The sequence below is a fragment of the Salarias fasciatus genome, chromosome 14 (genome assembly GCF_902148845.1).
Source record: "Salarias fasciatus chromosome 14, fSalaFa1.1, whole genome shotgun sequence".
NCBI classification, from domain to species: Eukaryota; Metazoa; Chordata; class Actinopteri; order Blenniiformes; family Blenniidae; genus Salarias; species Salarias fasciatus.
Genome location: NC_043758.1, coordinates 33,630,199 through 33,636,198, shown reverse-complemented (window position 1 = coordinate 33,636,198; position 6,000 = coordinate 33,630,199).

Genomic DNA, 6,000 nt, shown 5'->3' with positions numbered 1-6,000 from the left:
GTGACAGATCAGCAGCACGGTGACATACGGATGCCCGTGTGGCCACACTAATTATTGTCAGCAGCGATATGGAGAGGAAAGCAGCGTCCTGCCCTTCTACATCTTCAACAGTGGGAGTCATGAACCGCTGCAAGGTGACGCGTCCTCTCAATCCGGGCGAAACTTCCACCTAGACGTTATCTATCATCCTCATCCCCGTCCGGACCGCACCGAGGCTCCTGTCCTCCTCCTCCGGCGGCCGGCGGCTCGGGACCATCTTGCGCAGCGGCTCGGAGGAGAAGACTGGGCGAGCGGCGGCGGCGGCCACTCCGGGGAATGTCGACTGGCCGCCCGTCAGTCCTGACATCGGCCCTCTTCTGATCTGAGACAGCAGCCAAATGGGGTAGAGTACATTTCTGAGCACAGTCGCTGCGGGAGCCTGCTAGCACATTTCCCCCCGGCTGTCTTCTTTTACGTGCGTAACTTTGGGAGAGGAAGTCTTTTGGATCGCTAGCAAGCCAATAACAAAGTTCAAATCCCATTTAGCTAGCATGGGTTCGCTTGCAGATGTGTGTGTGTGTGTGTGTGTGTGTGTGTGTGTGGCTGTGTCTCTCTCTCACTATGTGTGTGTGCGCGCGCTTGTGTGTGTGTGTGTGTGTGTGTTACGGCAACGTCAGCTTACAAGCAAAGCAAGTAGCCTAGCGGAGACGTGAATTAGCATGCTAAGTTAGCCCGCCGGAGCTGGCGCAGCAAGTCTCCGCGCTCCCGCGCGCCCGGGTTCACATCAGGGGCATGTGTCCTCAAAACCTCCTCCCGGCGCCGCACTCTCAACTTTATCCTCCGCCCGCATGTGTGCGTTTCCAGCGTTAGCTCGTCGGCTAGCTAAATCTGACAGCCAGAAGCTGTCTGTGTCTGCGTGCGTGCGTGCGTACATGCGTGCGCGCGTTATTTTTGTGCTAAACAGCCACACGGCGTTGAGGAAAGGTGACGGGCTGCGCAGCGATGGCTGTCACTTCAACACGCACTCAGCGTGGGCATGTGGAGCCCCGCATACCGCTAATATTAACTGTTAGTCTGCTGTTATTTAGAGGATCTTAATAGGAAGTGCATGCACTGCTGTGGTCCAGTTGCAGCATCACAAGGTTGAATTGTGCTGCCGCCACTCTTCCAGCTGTGTGTCACATGCTAACAGGCATGGAAAGTGGTGCACCATATCTTTTCTTTCACCTCTCTTCCTCTGCATATTTTACTTTACAGCATCCTTTCAGTCCAGCCTGTTGAATCTGCTGTGATAATGCTGCACAGAGTTAAAAAAGAGCCTTTCTGTTTTTCTGTGTTTGTGTGTGCAGAGGCGCTTCATGCTCTGTGTGTATCTACAATATCCTGGAGAGCTATATATAGCGCCTAACAGAGTTTGCAACTTGATCCGAATTGTCTTTCAGGGCTACAGTACACTCTGTGTTTCTTTCCACTGGAAGTCAAATATGTCTCTCAGCTCGCAGCATCTTTTTATCCCTTCGGACTCTCTCTGAAAGGCAGTCCCCAGCTCACTTCTGTTTTTCAGTGCATCTTGTCCTTTGGGCTGTCGGTAAATGAGGCGGTGGATAATGAAGGAAACTTTATGCAAAACAATTAATCAAGTATATCCACTAATAATGTGATTTATTTTTGTTTCCCTCTCTGATTGTGTCCAAACTACACACCTATACACCTATACAAGCGTCAGCTGTGATGGCAGTAAATCTTCCCTCCTGTAACAAAAAAGGCCAGTGTATCTGTAAATGTATCAGCACAGCAAAATATCGGTGCACATATATTGATTTACGCATTCCCGGCGTGAATAAGAACTCTTCTTTCCTGCTTCTTTTCGAGTTGATTTGAATTAGTAGGTGGGTGGTAGCCGCTGCATGTCCACACAAAGTGCTGGAGTGCAAGCAGACACAGATTTGGTGAGCTGCTGACAAAGTGTTTCTTATCTGGCTAGGTGATCTGAGAACTTTGGGGTGAGTTACAGGCAGCGCCGCTAAGGTGAGCTATGAAAGAATAATGTGATACTGAGAACATTTCCACACGGCGGAATATACAAAGCCACTTAAGTGACGTACTGTATAGGCATTGTTTGAGGGGAAAAATATATATAAAGGCGTAAGATTAATCCCTGAAGAGAAAGCGTCTCTTTAAAGACGCGTGCTCACATTAATGCTCCTGTGCTGTGGCGTCTCGCTGCTTTTCTCTGTGCGTGTGCTTATCTTTTGCGTGTTTTGCATACAGCCCTGTCAGTGGAAAGTACACTGACTGCCGGTTCTCAAAACTCTCGAGTGACCTCGATACATTCAATAACACCAGAAAAACAGAAAGCAGAGCTTTCGTGCTCTTTTAACTGAAGTCTGCTAATTCAGGTGCGAACAATGCCAGTTGAACTCTGCACCATATAACCGCAGTCAGCGTGCAGGTCTTGGTCTGTTTCCAAGCTAACTGAGGTGCTAGAAGTGAGAATGTAATCTGAGCCAACTACAGGTTCAACCGTTGGATACTGTACACCCTTTCATTGGGACAACAAGCAAGGAGATGCCTTTTCTTATTGTTTTACATGTGTTTGGAAAGTTGATCTCATTGAACCTTTGCGGGAGGCTATTTCCTAATGTGTTCACAGCTGATAATGAAATATCCAGTTTGTTGAAGTGGATACTCTAGTATCAAGAGGAATCTCTGGATTTTTTGACTCGTAGTACTGTGAAATTGTGGTACTCTCCAATTAGTCAAGCCCCGGTGGCATTTGTTTACAAGTTTGCAAGTCGTCAAGAGTAAAACTGGATGAGTCAAAGAGGAACAGTCATCAAAGTGAACTTTCCAGATACAAAACCAACCATAGACGTGATGACAGGGTTGATAACCACTGCCCTCACGTTTCTCCTGAGCTCTCATCACATCGAGCAGACCAGACAGGATGATCTGTAGGTAATTTCCCCTCAATCGTTCCTGTAATTACAAATATGCGTGTTTTAATCCAGGTGATTTGTTTTTTTTCTTTCATCCCACATTTCTCTCGCTTTTCATCACTGCTTCAGGCACGAACATGTACATACTGTCATTGCTCGTTATTCAGCTTTGACCATCTTACATTTACAGGAATCTCATTTTTGACGTTTGTTTTATTGCTGCTCGTCTGTCTTCAAGTTTCATTTATAAGGTTGAGTTTATTTGAGGTCCAAATACTACTCGGACAGGGAGTTTTCATCATAGCTTATGGTTTACAGCGGGGAAATGCCACATTATAAAGGAAGATGTTAGAGAAGCTGCACTAGTTTTGGTGGTAACCAGTTATGATCATAGAATTAGAGCAACGGAAGTTTAGCATTCCTTCAGTTTTAATTGATAACTGAGCTTCTCAGTCTCAGTCTCAGTCTCTCTCTCTCTCTCTCTCTCTCTCTCTCTCTCCGTCTGCCTTTGTCTTTCTCTCGTTCTCTCTCCTGCTTGTGCTCACTAGCCAATTCTTATCTTTAGTATTAACAGTTCCATTGGTTACTATATCACCAAGCTCTTGCTCATTCATCCTGAACTAAACCAGTACTCCCTGAGGCTGACAGGATGTCCCACTCTAAGTAACATTTAAGTTTGGCCGTGTGCACAATCTCTAATACAAATTAACAGTATTAAATAAAAAAAAAAAAAAAAACCTTTTATAAGACTACTTTGCTGCTGTCTGCATGTTTTTTGCCACTTCTTCATGCTTCATTAGGTCCATGAATGTGCTTGTTTGAAAAAAAAAAGCACATTATAGATGATCTTCCTCCATTAAACTGATCATATCTACTTAGTCATTAGTTTATATTAGCATCAGCACAATGTCTCCACCACAGTGTTCGATGCTTCTCTTGCTCAAAGGGAACTTCAGTTACATTATATCCAGATATTGTTAATATCCTCCATCTGCAAACAGATCTAAAACTATGACAAGCCATCTGTGATTTGCTTTCTTAGATTATTTTTTTTAAAATAACAATAATCTTTAACCCGCAAAGAAAACATCTCTCGATTATGCAGAACAGTCGTGATTTCCTGAGCAAACTGGAAGATGTGTGCTGTGCTCGACACTGAATGGCTTCTGTCCGTCAGTCCTCTGTTTTCCAGCTGCTTCTGTGCCGTCATGCCTCCCTTCTGCCTCTACTGAGGCTGCAGTTTAGTCTTTTTTCCCCCCGTTCCAGTTGGCATTCTTCCCAGAATGTGTTGGAAAGGATACAACCCTTGACCCTCTGTTCAAAATGAGCGCCGTTCTTCCCTGTCCCCAAGCTTATGCAAAACCTGCAGGCTTCTTACCACTTCGTTTCCAACCTGTTGAGGAGGTCCTCTCCTCCGTTTGTCTCAAATAGTAAGAGATCTGGTGTAAATTGCTCACATTTTCTTGCCTACAAGAAAATCTGACCACATACTGCATGAGTCAAAGATGTGCAAAATTCACTCTGAATGTGGCACATAGCATTCAGAGGCGGTCATGACTGCACTGAATCAGATTATCTTTTAGCTGAACTATGGTGTCCTTCTTCTCTGCTCTGCCTCGGTCTAAAAGAGAGTGTTATCTCAGGTCAGTACATTTGTTGCCACTCTCATAATTTTTAAAATCTGTTATCAGTTCAGCACCATTCAGATTTAAGATATTGTTCAGGTTCTCTTAATGTGAGATAAGACTGAGTGCCAGAAAGACAGATTATACCATGTAAAAAGAAAGAGGAGAAGCTGATGAATTAAATGGCACGTCAATAATTACAACGTGATTGTAAATTGGTGGCAATGCATGAAAAGAGAGATGTCTGAAAAAATCAACATATTAGTGTCTAGTTTTGTCCTGCAATGCTTTGCAGATGACCACTATCGACTCCTATGAGCAGACTCGGGTCCAGTTTACACGACATTTCAGGTAAAAAACGTCTCATTTTTTTAGAAAAGCTTTGCAATTATGCGGCAACGTTTCGAAAACAATGTCTGTTTACATGGAAACAGCAAAAATGCTGTAAATTATGGAGTTTGCATGCCAGGCTAATAGCTTGTGTTTGTAAAGTAAACCATGCACAAAGAATACAATATAAACATCAACAACCTTGAATGTACAGACATTTGTTTGGACAGCTGAATAAATTGGATATCTGTAGGTGGTGATTCGGAACTCTAAAATTACCGAGTCCCAGGAGAATTCACTACGGCTGTGATGCACATGTGCAGAGCAGGTTAAGTCTTAGCATCTGTGAAACACTCCACCTTGGGAGCTGTTTTCAAAAAGTTGTGTTTTCCATTTTCACTTAACTAAACGTCGACGTGTGAATGGGGCCTGAGAATTGTCAGCACAAAGAAAGCAGCACTGCAAAGCAAATACTTCTAAACAAGGCCTGCGGATCATCTCATTCCTAGAGTTTGTATCAAAGGTCAGGAGAAGCTGAAAACACTCCAATTATTTATGTTTGCTAAAATAATTGCTGGAAACTTCCACTGTGCATACAAACTAATACATTCCCACAACTTCAGGCTGTAGGGGGGGAAAAAACAAAAGCTGTTGGAGAGAGCCGACCGTGATTGAAGGCGAGAGACGGGAAATAAAAATGGTTTGACAGGGGCTAAAAAGAGCAAGACATAGATAAGGCTGCATGGTTGTCAATAATGTATGAGCAGGGTTTTCCTGCCTGTTTCTCATAGGAAACTTGCTTCGAGTGCTTTCACCAAAAATGCCAATTGCCCAGTGGTTTGTTTTTTTTGTTTGTTTTTTTTTTTTCTTCTGCAAAACTTTTGAAGAAGTTCCAGTTGGCTTTCTCTTGTCTATGGCCTCTTACAACTGGGAAAAACAGTTTTCTCCTCCATCCAAAAGACAGGTCAGATAAGTAAATGTTTGCTTTGCAGGAAGCTTACACATTGGTTGCATCAACTACAAATCATCTTTCCAACTTGGCTTCTGTTTCTCTGCTTGCAGTGTCAAATTAGTTGGGTGGTTTTCATTGTAAAGTGCAGAATTACAGCAAAACCCTATGCCCATCA